This window comes from Marmota flaviventris, chromosome 5, assembly GCF_047511675.1.
Source record: "Marmota flaviventris isolate mMarFla1 chromosome 5, mMarFla1.hap1, whole genome shotgun sequence".
Taxonomy (NCBI): domain Eukaryota; kingdom Metazoa; phylum Chordata; class Mammalia; order Rodentia; family Sciuridae; genus Marmota; species Marmota flaviventris.
The window spans coordinates 72,254,748-72,271,596 of record NC_092502.1 but is presented as its reverse complement, the minus strand read 5'-3'; positions in this window follow the sequence as shown (position 1 = coordinate 72,271,596).

Genomic DNA, 16,849 nt, shown 5'->3' with positions numbered 1-16,849 from the left:
CGGAGTGGGAGATTAACAGTGTTTATTGGATGCCCCCGCGCTAGCGAGTTTGGCCTGAATACAGCTGAGAGCGAACCCGCGCGTGTGCACTGTGCGCGTGGACGTTTTCCCCGCTCCCTTCTTTGGCGGAGGGCGCCATCTTGTCCTGAGGCTTTGTTTTGTTTTTTGGTACTGAGGTTGGAACCCAGGTTGCAAAACCACTGACCTACATGCCCTGCTCTTTTTTGTGTTTTATTTTGAGACAGAGTCTCGCTAAGTTGCTTAGTGTTTCGCCAAATTGCTGAGGCTGGATTTGAACTCGCGATTTGAACATCCTTTGGAGCCGCTGGGATTACAGGCGTGCGTTGTGCGCCCGACTGGGGGCTTTGTTAAGTGCCATGGTTTGTTCATAATTTGAAATACACTTAGGTATGGAGACCGTAGACAAAATTTTTGCTGTGTTTTACCTCGGGAGTCTCGGGTTTCCAGCGCTAAAACAGCGTTTCGTTCAGAGCTTTGGGTCGCCCCAAAACTAATCATCGTGCAAACGATCAAGGAAAAAACTACTTGAGCTCAGGCTCTTCCCCTTTTGTTGTGCTGGCCGAAGGCCTCCTCTGTACCGTTTCAAACCTTGTGCTGGTTGTAAAATGTCAGTTACTCCTTTGTGACAAGTTTCACATTTTTTTTAAAAGGAATTAATTGATTCCACAAACTGTGTGTCAGGCATTTTTCTAGTTGGTGGGAATACAGTAAAAGCAAAACGTGTTCGTTGATAAGAGGACAGTGAGATTGAACTTGATTTTGGTGATGAAGCCATTTGTCTTTGAAGTCCTCTTTCAAAAGAGGAAAATGCTTAAAGCCCCTACTTCCTTAAGGTAAATAAGTACTGTATTATTAAGTGGTTATCACTGCGATGAATTGTGAAGGAAATGTGGAAAAATTGGGAAGGAAAGAAGATAACTGAAGAGTTTACATTCTGAGGGGAAGAAAGTGAAAAATAGAAAAGGTGCTGGGCTTCGTGGCTCACGCTTGTAATCCCAAAGGTTTGGGAGGCTGAGACAGGAGGATAGCTAGTTAAAAGCCAGCTTCAGCAACCCAGGAGCTAAGCAACTCAGTGAGACCCTGTCTCTAAATAAAATACAAAACAGGGCTGAGGAGGTAGCTTAGTGGTCGAGTACCCCTGGGTTCAATCCCCAGTACCCTCACCCCCCAAATAAAAAGTCAGATATAACGTTGGTCATAGATTATGCAGGTTCTAAGATTTTTTTAAAGCCTCCCACACCCTCTTTTCTAAGCATTAACTATTATTATCCTCACTAGTCTACTTAAAAACAACTTTTCAAGATTCAGAGATAGTCTTTCCTAAGATCAAAGCTATAGGTTCATGAACCGTATTTGTAGAGATTTACATTTTAAAACAGAATGCTGATGAAGGGAAAAAATACTAAACAGTGAAGTAAAATAAAAACATTACATCTTTATGTTGTATATGACAGAGAGGGAGAGACTGTTCTCAATTCTCTGTGCAGTCAAGAGGCTAAGAATTTGCTTTTCTTTTTGTTCCATACACTTAAAAGCCTCAAAGTATTAATCAAAAGTATCCTGGAATCAAATTGTGTTTTCTAAAGGGTGTCTGAGACCACGATTGTGCGGGTATGACTTTCCTGTGGTTTCTCCAGGCGTCTTGCAAATATTCTCCATAACCACAAGGGGGATGTGGTAGTGCTAGATATTCAAAGCATGAACCTGAGAATGAGGGCTTTTAATATTTGCCAGTATAAAAGATAGGCTTCTGCACTGCCTTGCAAATTACCATAGCCTACAGCCTGAAGGCTGGAAGAAATGAATCTGATTCTAAGAAAACATAAGGGTTCAAATGAATAAGAGCAGACAGATCCTCAGCCAAGTAGTGTACATCACAGAACTCTAAATAGCATCTCACTGTTACTTTGGGAAATGGAAGGAAGTGGTGCATAATTTGCATGAGGGTAAATGTTTACTAAACAGAACAAGTGGCTGTCCAATACCTGTGCATAGTATAGTTTTTTGTTGTTGTTGTTGTTGTTGTTTTTAGTACAGGGGGTTGAACTCAGGGACACTTAACCACCAAGCTACATCCCCATCCCCAGCCTGATTTTTTAATTTTTTATTTTGAGGCAGGGTCTCACTAAGTTGCTCAGGGCCTCATCAAGTTGCTTATACTGGCCTTGAACTTGCAATCCTCCTCCCTCAGCCTCCCCAGTCACTGGGATTACAGGTGTGCATCCCTGTGCCCAGCATATCATTCTTTTTTAAAAAATATTTATTTTTAAATTGTAGGTGGATACAATATCTTTATTCTATGTATTTATTTTTATGTGGTGCTGAGGATCAAACCCAGGGCCTTGCATATGCTAGGCGAGTGATCTACCGCTGAGCTACAACCCCAGCCCCATATCATACTTTTAATAATATTCTGGGGCTACAGCCATTAGTAGGAATTTTCTCTAGAATAGTAATTAATAGTAGCTGTTAAGTGTTTACTTAAGCTCCACAAACTGCTCTAGATTCATGTACATTTTATAGTGGAATGTCAAAACATGACCTAAGTAAATGTTGTTGTGTTCTCATTTTGCAAATGTAGAATTTGAAGCTTAAGATTGATTAAATATGTTACCTGGGGTCTTATGGCAATTGAATGGTAAAGTTAGAATCTGGGTCAGTCAGTCTGACTCCAGAATCTACACTGCCAACAACCACTGTTCTGCTGCCTCATAACCAAACAGGATCTGATGTTTCACCTCTACATTTACATTTACAAAATCTGAGTTTTGTAATACTGGCTTAATCCATTATTAACAGCAGTTACTCTGACGATGGAATAAAAAGTTAGAAATACTTTAAATTTTTTAAATGTAGTTTAAGGGGCTGCAGTTGTAGCTCAGTGATAGAGCTTGCCTAACATATGTGAGGCACCAGGTTCGATCCTTAGCACCATGTAAAAATAAATACATAAAATAAAGGTATTGTATCCATCTAAAACTAAAAAATATTTTTTTAAAAAATGTAGTTTAGGTTCCAAAACAACCTTAAGGAAAATTTGGGGCTAACCAAGTGTGATAGCTCATGCCTGTCTGAAAAATAAAGTAAAAAGACATGGGTATATAGCTCAGGGCCAGAGAGCCCCTGGGTTCAATCTGTAGGACCCCTACTCCTACACACATACATAAAAGAAAATTCCAGACTAGGGATATAGTTCAATGGTAGAGGGCCTACCTAGCCAGTACAAGGACCTGGGTTTGATCCCCAGTACTGTTCAAACAACAACAACAAAAGGTTGGAAAAATATTAATATAACTCATAGGATCAAATTTGTATTTTTAAAGCAAAGTCTCTAAATTGGTGTCTCGGGAGACATTTTATTCAGTCTCCTGAAAGATGAATGTCATGTGTGGTAATTTCCAACTTCCGAAAATAAAAAATGAGGCATGTAGGGGCTGGGATTGTGGCTCAGTGGTAGAGTGCTTGCCTAGCATGTGTGAGGCATTGGATTCGATTCTCAGCACCGCATACAAATAAATAAATAATAAAAACATAAAGGTCCATCAACATTAAAAAATAAAATCTTTTCTCTTAAAATGATGATTTGTCGCTTTTTTCTTGAAATTTTTTATAGCTGCATCAGATTTTAGGAAATAGTTCCCACCTTTCTTCTTTGGCATCACTATCAGAATGCCTTATGCGATGTTGCTCCTCTCAAACAGAGCTTGCCCCAGTGAAACGTAGGAAGTGTTAGGGTGGGTGGGTGATGTCTCTGTCCCCAGGGTTGATGACAACTAGTAGGTTTCATTCTCTGTTGAATGTCTAATAATCCACCAACTTGCCTGCCTTCTGGTAGGAGAAGGAAAGAAATAGAATGACCGTGAAAGAAAAGTAGAGGAACAATAAATCAAAATAAGATGTCACTTTCATTATATAGGACATTTATATTCTAGTGATAATCAGTTACATTGAACAGGTAGAAAACAATTAATCTTGGGAGCTGGGGATATAGCTCAGTTGGCAAAGTGCTTACCTCACATGTACAAGGTCCTGCATTCAATCCCTGGCAACACACACACACACACACACACACAGGCAGTCAATCTCATTCTGGATATGTATTCAGGTATAGGACAGACAAAGGACCTGAAGCCCCTACAGTAGGACTGACAAAACCAGAGATTTGGCTCTTTATGAAGATCCATTTAATGCTTAATTTTTAAGGATGTAGTGACCTTTTCTAAATTTTTTAGTGTAAAAAGCCAGAATCATTATTCATTCTTGTCCAGCATAGTATAGCAAAAAAGAAGTTTTAAAGTAGGAGTGAGCCAGAACTTGGGTTCTAGAGACACACACAAAGGACCTTAAGTGTCATTTAAAGACTGAAGAGAAACAATGAATTGCCCAGTGTCACACAAACAGTATTAGCTTCTGCTCTACCATCTCTTTTTTTTTTTAATGTTTTTTAGAAATCACCCACATGATTTCACTCAATTAGTACAGTATCTTTTCAAATGTTTACAGATAACCTGGTTCATATATCCACTTCCTCACTCCTTAAGGCACATGATTAGTGAAATTATGTCAGCTGTTTTTCAATTTGCATGGATTACTTGCTTTATGTGAAGGGCTGTTGGACTAAACATTTATGTCCCCACAAAATTCATATGGTAAAACCTTACCAGCATAATATTGTTTGGAGGTGCATCCTTTGGAAGGTAATTAGGTCATGAGGATGGACCCACATAATGAATTAGTGGCCTTATAGAAAGAGTCATGAGAGAGATTTCCCTCTATCACGAGGAGCGCTCTCAAGAGAACCCAGCCATATCCTACTACTGGATGTCCACCTCTAAAACTGTAAGAAATAAATTTTTGTTGTTTAAGCCACCTGATCTATAATGTTTTGTTATAACCTGAGCTGATCAAGATAGTTTCTAAGCTTCCCCACCCCTGCTTCTCAACTATCAGTAGAGGAAATGCCTAGATTTCTACAGGTGACAAAGGTCTTAATGGAAAACTACTTGGGGAAGTACAGGCATGGTCTCAATATTCACAGATCTAGAATTCTGAAAGAACAGAGAATGTCTTCTCCTCCTTGGTGGGACCAGCAAGACCTCTACTGGCTAGTTACCCATTTCCTCTAAGAAATGGGCTCCTGAGCTGGGTGTGGTAGTGCACACCTGTAATCCCAGCTACTAGGGAGGCTGAAGCAGAAAGATTGCAAATTTGAGGACAGCCTGGGCAATCAAGTGAGAGCCTGTCTTTAAGTAAATAGATAAAAAGTATGAGGGTATAGCTCCGTGAGTACAATCCCCAATACCAAGAAAAGAAATGGGCTCCTGGTATTCTATCAGTACTGACTCTGCACTTTTTGGATTTTTTCCTTTTGTTTTGTGGTGCTAGGGTTTAAACCCGGGGCTTTTTTTCATACTAGGCAAGTACTCTACTATGAAACTAGCCCCCACCAGTCCCAGCTCAGCTTCTTCATGTCTTCTCTAATTCTTCTGCAGTGGTCCCCAAACTTCAGTAGACATCAGAAGCTTATTAAGCATTGAGAGCCCTAGCACCTGACATTCAGACACTGATGGTATGAGGTGGATCAAAGAATCTGCATGTTTAACAAGTTCCACAGGAAGGAGGGAAGGGAAAATGAAAATACTGGGGAATGATATTGGCCAAATTATATTGTTATATCATGTACATGTATGAATATTTAGCAATGAATCCACCATTATGTATAATTATAATGTGCTAATAAAAATATGGGGAAAAATTTCTCCAAAGGATTTTGATGGGAGTGGATATTAAAGTCCACACCTTATTTAGAAACATCTCAAGCACTGTGATATCTTCTTTCCTCTAAACTTTTTCATTACATATCCCTAGTAGAAGAATACATGTGGAGCTAGGCATGTTGCTTAGTGATAGGGCACATGCTTAGTATGTGCATAAGCCCTGGATTCCATCCCTAGCACCAGACACACACACACACACACACACACACACACACACACAAATGCTGAGAGCCATAGCCAAAGAATCTCACCCCTCCACTGGTGCATAGGCCTATCTACAAGTATGGCTGTATGCTGGAACGGTAGTCAGTGATGGGTATGATCCAATTGCAGTGGTACCAACCTAAGACAGGAGGCTGACGCCTAGAGGTCAGCTCATCCGATGACGGGTAAGGACCATATGTTGTATTGGACAACCTAACAGGCACGGTCCCTAAGCCACATTGCTTGTTGCTTAATTAAACAGAAGGGGGGAGATGCTGAGAGCCATAGCCAAGTAGGAATGATGCATGGCATTTTTGGTTGAAAGGTGACGCCAGCAAGCCATTGAGATGATATGATTATGTTAAGATCTGCATTCAATTGGATATTAGACCCCTGCTGTCCACCCCGGCCTGCTACTTTGGAGCTCTAGCGGGACTCCCGGAGAGTTCCCATTGGTTGGGGAAGTGCGGTAGGAGGGATTTCCTGTTGGTGTAGTGTGGCCCGGGAGAACGCCGCGTGTGTGGTTAGGCATATTTCCCGGGAGCGTGCGTGGCATTGGCGGGAGTTTCAGAAATAAAGTTTGTTCCTGCTTGAGTGGCTCGTGATTTTGTGCCCAGCCAGACTGTGGCAAAAAAAAAAAAAAAAAGAGAGAGAGAGAGAGAGAGAGAGAGAGAGAGAGAAATATTTGAGCTTATACCCCAAGATGTGTGTGTTTGTGTGTATTTATAAACTACCTACATGTATATAGAACCATTACTAAACATACATGAAAATGGAAAAGAAATATAAATATATTTAGATATTTCTTTCCTATACCCCAATGTATCTCCTAGGTTACTTGTACTACTCTTGCTATACCACCCTTGAATTATACCATCCTGTATGGAGAGCTTTTATTAGGCAGAGGAAAGGTCCAGTTAAGTTCCAAGGTGTGTCAAGGATCCCCGAGTTAACCTCAGCCCAGACTTTGGTTTAAGTGCCAATTCCTTGTTTATGTAGCTAGGGGGGTGGGGTGGAGCAAGGAGCTGTGTATGTGCATGCCATAACTTGAAGGAAGCCAGTTTATCTGAAAGGAACCCTATGACCACTTATTGGGAGTTGGGGAGGATATATGAGCATGATAGCTACCTACCAAGGGTCTCATGAACACCTGTCCTCCATAGAATAATTAACTAGCTTTTCTTTTAATTTTTTTTTTTTTTGCAGGGCAGGGATACTGGGGATTGAACCCAGGGACTCTCTATCACTGAGCTATATCCTCAGCCTATTTTACTTTATTTTATGTTGAGACAGAGTCTTGCTTTGCTGAGGCTGGCCTCAAATTTGGGATCCTTCTACCTCAGTCTTCCAAGTTGCTAGGATGGCACGCATGTTTCACCACGCTTAGTTTTTTTTTTTCCTTCATTTTTTGAAAGAGACAATTTCATCAGTTTCATTATGTTGCCCAAGTAGCTAGGGTGACAGGCATGTGCTGTGGCATCCAGCTATTGGCAGAATGAGACTCCACAGAGGCTGTGGATGCGTCTAGCTGCCGTACTCTGCAGCTTTGCATAGCTTCCCAGAAGAAATTCTAATCTTCCCTGGAATGTGTGGGGATATCTGCCTTTGTGTATATGTATATGGTGCTGGCCCATTTCTTTCATCATGGCATAACTCTGGCCTGAGCTGGGGAGTTAATTTTCAGGATTAAAGGCAATCAACAGAACACCAGAACCCAGAACCTTGGAGAATAGCATCTATGTATGAGTGGTCAAGTGTTAACAGGGACCTCAAGGAAAAGTGGTAACTAAGTCCCTGAACCCAAGTGCATTCTTCCCTGGGGTCTGTCTGTAGATCTGTTCTGCTCTCAGATGTACTTCCATTTGTTAAAGGAGCTTCATTTCTCTTGGTGCATAATTTGTGTTTCTTTGATGTTGCTCTCTTGTTTTAGGGCACCATTTTGAGAGAGGAGCATCACTATCATGAATTTGAGTAACTGCATTGGGACAAGCAGACATAAGGTGTTGCTAGGGCACAAAGTCAGAACTGGGCAAATCTCACACATTATTTAAATTTGGAAGTAGTTTCCCTACCTTTTATCCCCTCAGGTATTGGGGATTGAACCCAGGACCTCACACATGCTAAGCATTGGCTCTTACTGAGCTATACTCCTAGCCCCTACTTTCCCTTTTTTTCAAGTAATTTTCCTACTGGAACTTTTTGTGTTTTTAGCTTTCTTTTTTTTTCTTAAGTCATAATATGAATTCTTGCCGGGTTTCTGTTCTCGAGACTAAAAGGCTCAGGGGTCACTCTAGTTAAACTGGGCTAACTGGGCTGCACGAAATAACCACACAAGAGACACAAATACCTTTATCTTTGGGGTTGCTGTGGCGGCTCCTCTGACCTTAAGGGTCCGCAGAAAGAGAAAGAGCGAGAGCACGGGCTGACCCCTTTTATTGAGGAGAAGCTATTCAAATGAGGCAAGGGGTCAGGTTTCAGGGGGCTGAGTCTATCTTCATGATGTCCACTGTCAGCAGGTTGACTGACACCTGGGTAGGCCACACCCAAGGGCACAGTAAGAGGAGGGGACACACACAAGGCACTTCCATGGAAGATTCTATCCTAAACAGGGCAAGGGGTTATATTACAAAGGAACAGGTGAGCATAGCTTCACCCATGGGGCTGTAGCAAGACACACCTATTTCTGTGACTGAGCGCCTCAGCACCCAGCTGGGGAGTGTAACTCAGTCACCCATAAGGTTGGCCTCCCACAAATTCTTTTAAAAAATATTTTATTATTTTTTGGTGGACCTTTATTTACTCATATGTGATGCTGAGAACCTAACCCAGTGCCTCACACATGCTAGGTGAGTGCTCTACCACTGATCTACAACTCCAGCCCACGTTTTCAACTTTCTTCTTCACACTTAGATATTTGAGTGCTAGTGGTTCTATATTCTTCTTATTTTAAAAAATATTCTCAGTTTCTCTCTTTTTTTGTACCTTTATTTAATTTATTTTTATTTTTATGTGGTACCTGAGGGTTGAACCCAGTGCCTCACACATGCTAGGCAGGCACTCTACCACTGAGCTACAACCCCAGCACCAGTTCTATATTCTTGAAGGGCAGAGAGGGAAGAACACTGTTTATAGAACTGTGCAAAGGAGGTAAGAATAGGTTGCTTCTTGCATTCCGTACAGTCAGCAGCCATATGTATGTGTGTATTTCCTGATTGATAGGGAAGTTTGAAAATAAATACTTTCATTGTTTTCACTTAGCTTTATACTATCAAAAATCTCTAGGATAAAAACACCATTTTTATTATCACTTTGTATTCTGCTTTTTGCTTAATGTTATCTTGTCTAAAGATTTCTGCACGTCAACCTGATCCCATATACTTGTCACTTTTAATGGCTGTCTATATAATCTTATTCTTTCTTGAGATACATAAATTTATTCCACTGAATATTGTTTACTCCACCCTCCTTTTTTTTTCAGGATATAGGAAAAAATCTGCATTTCTTTCTTTCTTTTTTTATTTGAAAGAGAGAGAGAGAGAGAGAGAGAGAGAGAGAGAGTTTTTTAATATTTATTTTTTAGCTTTTGGCGGACACAACATCTTTGTTTGTATGTGGTGCTAAGGATCGAACCCGGGCCGCACACATGCCAGGCGAGCACGCTACTGCTTGAGCCACATCCCGCATTTCTTTTCTTTTTCAAACTTTTGTTTGTTATTTATTTATTGTGGCACTGGAGATTGATCCCAAGGGCACTCTACTACTGAGCTACATCCCCAGTTCTTTATTAAATATATATATATATATATATATATATATTTTGGTATTGGGGAGTAAAACCAGGTACTTTATCACTAACTACATTTCCAACCCTTTTTATTTTTATTTGTTTATTTATTTATTTATTTTGGTACCAGGGACTGAAGTCCAGGGCACTTAACCACTGAGCCACATCCTCAGCCCTTTTTTACATTTTATTTAGAGACAGGGTCTCACTGAGTTGCTAAGTGCGTCACTAAGTTGCTGAGGCTGGCTTTGAACTTGTGATTCTCCTGCCTCAGCCTCCCACACTGCTGGCATTACAGGTGTGCATGAGCATGCCCAGCCTTTTTTATTTTTTATTTTGATACAGGGTCTCACTAAATTGCCAATGCTTTCCTTGAACTTGCATTTCTGCCTCAGCCTCCTAAGTTCTGGGATAATAGGCATGTGCCACCATGCCTAGGGGATCTGCATTTTTAAAATGTTTCTGAAAAAAGGCTGCATTTCAGAATCCAAATTAGTGTTTGATTTACTTTAAGGGTGTACACAGGAAGCCATTGGATGCAACAAGGTATCTAATTGTCTTCTCTGAAGTCTACCTCTGTGGATCTGGCAGGACCACTTGATGAGAAATCTCAGCAAGAGGGCTCATACACCATACTGGGGAAAAAATTAAACTGACATAGTGCTTGATATTTTGAAGGAGTCACTTAGGTTCTGTCTATTACTACAGCGTTCAAAACATAGACTTAGTTCAATGCTGTGATTAAAGTGACTTTTGCTGTTAGCCTCTTTGTTCATAAGATATACTGGTGGACTAGAGCCATTTCATCATTTGAGGTTATAATGGTTAGCTAAAGCTATTTTTCTCCAAAGGGCTGGTTATTTCTTTAGTTTTTCTCCAAAACTTCAGCTTCAGCAGGAAGGAACCATAAATTCTGTGACATAGCTGCCTTCTTATCTATCTGGGGAGTTATAGACTATACATATAAGACAATTCATGTACCTCTGCATAATGAGGTGAGTTTTATAAATCATAAATCTTCACTTAACATGCAGGTGGTGTTGGGTGCCAGGTTTAGAAAAACTAATGTAGTTGCCAAGTTCATGAATGTCGTAAATCATTCATGCTAAGGTAGCCCAGAATCTGCTGTCCTCTGAGGCAGACCAATTTCAAGGTGGTTGTTAAACACAAAAATGAGAGTCTCCATGATTGTTTTTCAAAATCAAATGCACTTTTTATTTGAAGATTAAAACCAAATTATCTTTTTTAAAAATTTTTTGATATCCTCCTCACTCTCAAATAATCAATAATATCTTTTCTTCCCTGGTCCCCGAATTCTATCAGAAATACATCACAAAATACATTACCTGTACATTTGCAATCCAGATCTTTAATGTGCTGAAAATGAGATTTAGACTTTTCAATAAATCTTGAGACACATTATTAGAAAAAACCCCTGGAGTTTTGGGGGGTTATTTTCTTCTTGTTCTATATTTTATATGATGTTGCCATGGATTAAAGATATACCAAGGAGTTGAATATAGATAGCCCTCTTCCACACCGCCTGCCTCTCCAGGCAAATGAAGGGAAGTAGTAGGGCCTAAAGAGATGTGATCCCCAGGACACTCAAGGCTAGGCAGTATGGATGAGTCCTTCTAAGTTCTATAGTTTATACAGACTCCTGAAACATGCACATTAAACTGAAGTGTTTTTTTTTTTTTTCTGAAAGTTCCTCACTTGGTAGATGAAGAAAGCTATGAGGATGGCTATAATTGAGGAAGGAAAACCTACAACTTTTGGTGAGAAGCACTCAATAAGGAAAACAGAGAGAAAATTAGTTTTGAAGGAGGCTATTAGATGTTTGTTTGTTTTTGCAGTACTGGGGCAAGAACCAAGGGGTACTGTATGAATGAGCCATATCATAGTGCAATAATCCCACTTACTCTGTGAATCCTAACTCTGGGGTTTGTAAATAACTCCTTTCCTACTTATGAATTTGCAGAATCATGTATGTGATTTCTGTAATTGAATTTATCTTACAAAAACACTGAGAAAATCACTTCTTGCCAACTTCTTCATTCCTCATTTCTCTATTTCCCACTGCAGTCTCACTATTTTTTTATGCTTCTATACTTTTCCCAGCTATCTGTAATGTTCTTCTATTCTTATCCAAATGCTGAACTTCTACTCATCCTGTAAAACCCACTTAAATTTCACCTTCTCTGTAAAACCTTCTCTGGCTTCCTGAGGCAGAGCTTAACACTTGATTTTCTGTGATTCTAGAGTATTCATCCACAGTGTTCAGACATACTAAAAGGGTTTTAATAATTTATTGGCATATCCATCCCTCTCACTGATGGTGAGCATCTCAAGAACAGGAACAGAGATTTTAGTAACCTCAGTATTGCTAGTACCCCCTGTATAAGGCATGAAGTGGAAATTCAGCAATTAAATCTTCTCTTTTTATATTACCCTGCTTACCTGAGTACTAACATACATCCTTGGTAGAGAACAAAGCTGTTTTTTAAAACCATTTTACTTTCTTTTTTTAAAATATTTGTTTTAGTTGTAGGTGGACACAATAACCTTTATTTTATTTTTATGTGGTGCCAAGGATCGAACCCAGAGCCTCATGTGTGCTAGGCGAGCGCTTTACCACTGAGCCACAATCGCAGCCCCCATTTACTTTATATATATATATATTTTTTTTTTTTTCCTAGTTGTAGATGGACACGATCCCTTTATTTACTTATTTATTTTTATATGGTTCTCCCCAACAAAGCTTTTTTTAAAAAATATTTATTTAGTTTTTTAGTTATCGGTGGACACAACATCTTTCTATGTGGTGCTGAGGATCGAACCCGGGCCACACGCATGCCAGGCGAGTGCGCTACCGCTTGAGCCACACCCCCAGCCCTCCCCAACAAAGCTTTTTAAAGTTACATTTCATCATAATTTATAGATGCTAGGACTAAATTGTAAAGCATTTACTTGAGTCCCCTACTGGAATGCCTAGAGGTAGACAGAACAGAAGCAAGGAGAAACTTTCTGCATTTTCTATGTGCCTTGGGATTTTCTGTATATTCGGGGTAGATCAAGACTTGTTCTTTATTCCTGCATCATTTTTTTTTAAATTTAGTTGTTGATAGACATTTATTTATTTTTATGTGGTGCTGAGGATCAAACCCAGTGCCTCACACATGCTAGGCAAGCGCTCTACCACTGAGCAACAAACCCAGCCCTATTCCTGCATCATATTAATAGAATTTTATGCCTTTGTTTTCTCATTGTAGTCATTCTCATCTAAGTGTCATTTGTTTACACTTAAACTTTAGCAATTATAGCAGGTGTGACTCTCAATTTATGAATTCATTTGTGTAAGAAGGACCACATCTATTTATATTCTTAAATAAAGGTAAACTCCAACTATATGCTCTGATTGCATCTGAATGGTGGGAAATTCAACCTCACTTATCTTTTTCTTCAGGCTTGAATTCTAGGATCTTATACTTTGCATGAGATTGGAAGGGGCTTTGAGTTGCTGGTTATGGCTGAGACACCTGCTGTCCCATCATTTGTACCATCCCTTTGGTACAAATGTTCTTCATCCTTGTCTTACAGGTATCATTTGCAAGTGTGAATCCTGCTGCCTGGAGTCTTATCTCCTAGGCAGCCCTCTCTAGAGCCTTGTGCTCTCCTCAGGTGCTTCCAGGAAGCAAGATCTGTTTCCCCATTTCAGGACCTATGAGCCATCATCATTCCCAGTCCCAGGGAATCTCTTGCTAGTATGTATTGAGTACCTTCCTGCATCATGCTACTCTGAGGTAAATTTCTTTAAGATCTAGTTTTTCTCATATTGTTCTACAATAGTTTTTGGTAATTTTTTAGATACTGAAAGCCCCTATCACTACACCCTATAGCAGCTATGGTTTATTTTCTTATATCTGTTTCTACCTCCTCATGTAGATTCGTGAGCTTCTCAAGGGCAGATCTCCATGTTCTTGTATCCTGAGCCATCACAAGGCTCTTCATAGTGTAGGGTACTTACTAAATGATAATGAATGATGATGGTCACATGGACATGGAGCCCTTCCTGAGCACACCCAGCTCTGCAATACAGTGAAAATTAAGAAAAATGAAGAGAGGAGGAGACCAGGTTTCATTACCGCCTTTCAGTCATGATTGTTTCACTGATTAGTATCATTGAGGAGTAGCCTCTGTGTCCTGCTGCCAGCACAGGAAGAAGCATTTTCCCTAATAATGATGTAAAAGTTCCATTTATCAGAGTATATGGGCCAGAGCTCCTCTGGACATTGGTCACTCTGGTTTTGCTCCCCTTGGTTTATTTGCAGGCTGCTTGACTTGCCAAGTCCTCAACAGAGATTTCTCTGATAAAAATGCAAACTAGCCAAACCCCTCTTGAACAAATCAACCTCCTTGACACCTGCTCAAAGTAATCATCCTTTCAACAAGTTGTGGTTATAAACATGAATGACTGTTATCCTCTTTTTGGCAATTCTGTGAGGGTATCATCATGTAAATAACCAGGCTGCACAGAACACCAGCTTTAACTCACACTCTGGGATCAAAGAAATAGAATCAAAACCCTTTTCCCCTCAACCTTTGAAACTTAGTGGGTACTTCACCTGCACCCTTACATCAGCCCCCTGTGACCTCATGCCAACCCTTTCTGGCCTCCATTTGTATTCATCCAGTGGTACAGAATGGGCAGAGAAGATTCTAGCATCATCTGGACTAGTTAACTTAGCTTCATATTCAGTGAATCTTTTTTTTTTTAAGTTATCGATGGACCTTTATTTTATTTATTTTTATGTGGTGCTGAGGATCGAACCCAGTGCCTCACACATGCCAGGCAAGTGCTCTACCACTGATCTACAGCCCCAACCCATTCAGTGAATCTTTGATCATGTATTTTTCACTTCTTTGTTCTTAAACAACATTTAAAATCCCCCAGCCCCAACTCTCTACTGATGCTTTCTAACTTCTCACCTTGATTCTGTATCCCCCTTGATAGATTTACTCCAGTCACATGGGCCTTCTTTCAGTTCCTTGAATGTGTTGCTTCTGCATTCCATATGCCCTGCCTTTTCCCTAGATCACTGTCAGCCAATTGTCCAACCCTACTTAGGCTTCAGGTCTCTCTCTCTCTCTTTCTCATGGGTTTTGTTTTATTTCATGGTGCCTAGAATTGAACCCAGAGCCTTGCACATGCTAGGCAAGTACTAAAACCCCAGTCCCAGTTTAAATGTCACTTGCAAGCTTCTCTGGCACCCAGAATAGATTAGATTCCTAATGCCTAGACCAGTCCTGCATACTATCTTTCATAGCACTTTCTATACTTATATTCATTAAAATCATTTTTAGTAAAACATTGTTTAGTATTTATCTTTTTAGTAAAAATTATTTAGTATTTATCTTCTCAGTATTTTGAAATAGTGCAGGGACTATAACTATTTTGTTCAAAAACTTATTGTGAGAGCCAGGCACTGTGGCACATGCCTGTAATCCCAGCAGCTCCAGAGGCTGAGACAGGAGGATCATAAGTTCAAAGCCAGCCTCAGCGAAAGTGAGGCACTGAGCAATTCAGTGAGATCCTGCCTCTAAATAAAATACAAAATAGGGCTGAGGATGTGGCTCAATGGTCAAGTGCCCCTGAGTTCAATCCCCAGTACCCTCCCTTTCTCTCCCCTACAAAAAAACTTATTGCAAGAGCCAGCACAGTGGAACATACCAGTAATCTTAGCTACTTGGGAGGCTGAGGTGGGAGGATTATGAGTTCGAGGTCAGCCTGGGCAATTTAGGGGAGTCCTGTTCACCCCCCAAAAATTTGTTGCCAGAACCTTGCCCAACACCTGACACCTATTAACTGTTGAGTAAACATTCATTGCTTAGCTCTGCATTTACCCTGCTGTTCATTCATACATTGGTTTAATACTGCTTTCTGCTATTTATGTTTATGCTCATCGGTTAAATGGTAGCTGTCTTAAGTTGTACATTCTGGGGGCAGAGAAACCATGTGTATAATTTTCTTTGTACCATGCTTTGCATGTGGGTGTATGTGTATCACATCCTGTGACTGTAGGGAAGGAATGAAGATATAACACTGAAAAAGTGCCTGTAAAGTGTTACCATGGAGGAGATTCTGAAAGTCTGTTGGGATAAATTCTGAGTTGCTATATTATCCCTGAAGATGGGCAGGGTTCAAGGGGCAGCATATAGGGCAGGATTGTGACAGCACAGGAGATTCTAAGACCAAAAGAAATTGCTCTTGGAACTGGGTTCATAGTGCAGGGTAATAAAAGGAGGGAAGAGAGGATGCTGCAGTAAGTTAAGAAGGAATAGAAGAAATGGGCAGAGCTTGAAACCATAGGCCTTATTTTCTACCAGGACATAGAGCTGAGTTAAGCCAGGGAGAAACATTAGGTCTGACAACAGCTTCTTTCAATAGGACCCATTTAGTGACAATATTTATTTATTTATTGCAATACTGGGGATGGAACCCAGGGGTGCTCTACTATTGAGCTACATCCCCAGCCCTTTTCATATTTATTTATTTATTTTGGTATAGGGATCAAACCCAAGGGCACTCAACCACTGAGCCATATACACAGCCCTTTTTTAATAATTTGAGACAGGGTCTCACTAGGTTACTTATAGCCTCGCTAAATTGCTGAGACTTGCTTCAAACCTGTGATACTCCTGCCTCACCTTCATGAGCTGCTGGGATTACAGGTGTGTGCCACCACACCAGGCCTTATTTTTAAATTTTGAGACAGTGTCTTGCTAAGTTACCAGGCTAGCCTCAAACTTGAGATCGTCCTGCCCCAGTCTCCCCAGTTGCTGGATTTACAGGTTATACCACCATGCCTGGCTATTATTTTTTAAAATAAAGTTTGAAGAACAACTTTTTATAATTGGAACTGGAACAATAACAAATAGGATTCATTGTTTATAATCATAAGCGTTTTAGTTCCTCCTCTCTCCTTTTTCTGGAAATTAAACCCAGTCTTGCACAAGTTAGGTAAGCATTCTTTAAAAAAAATTTTTTTTTAAAATTCCATCT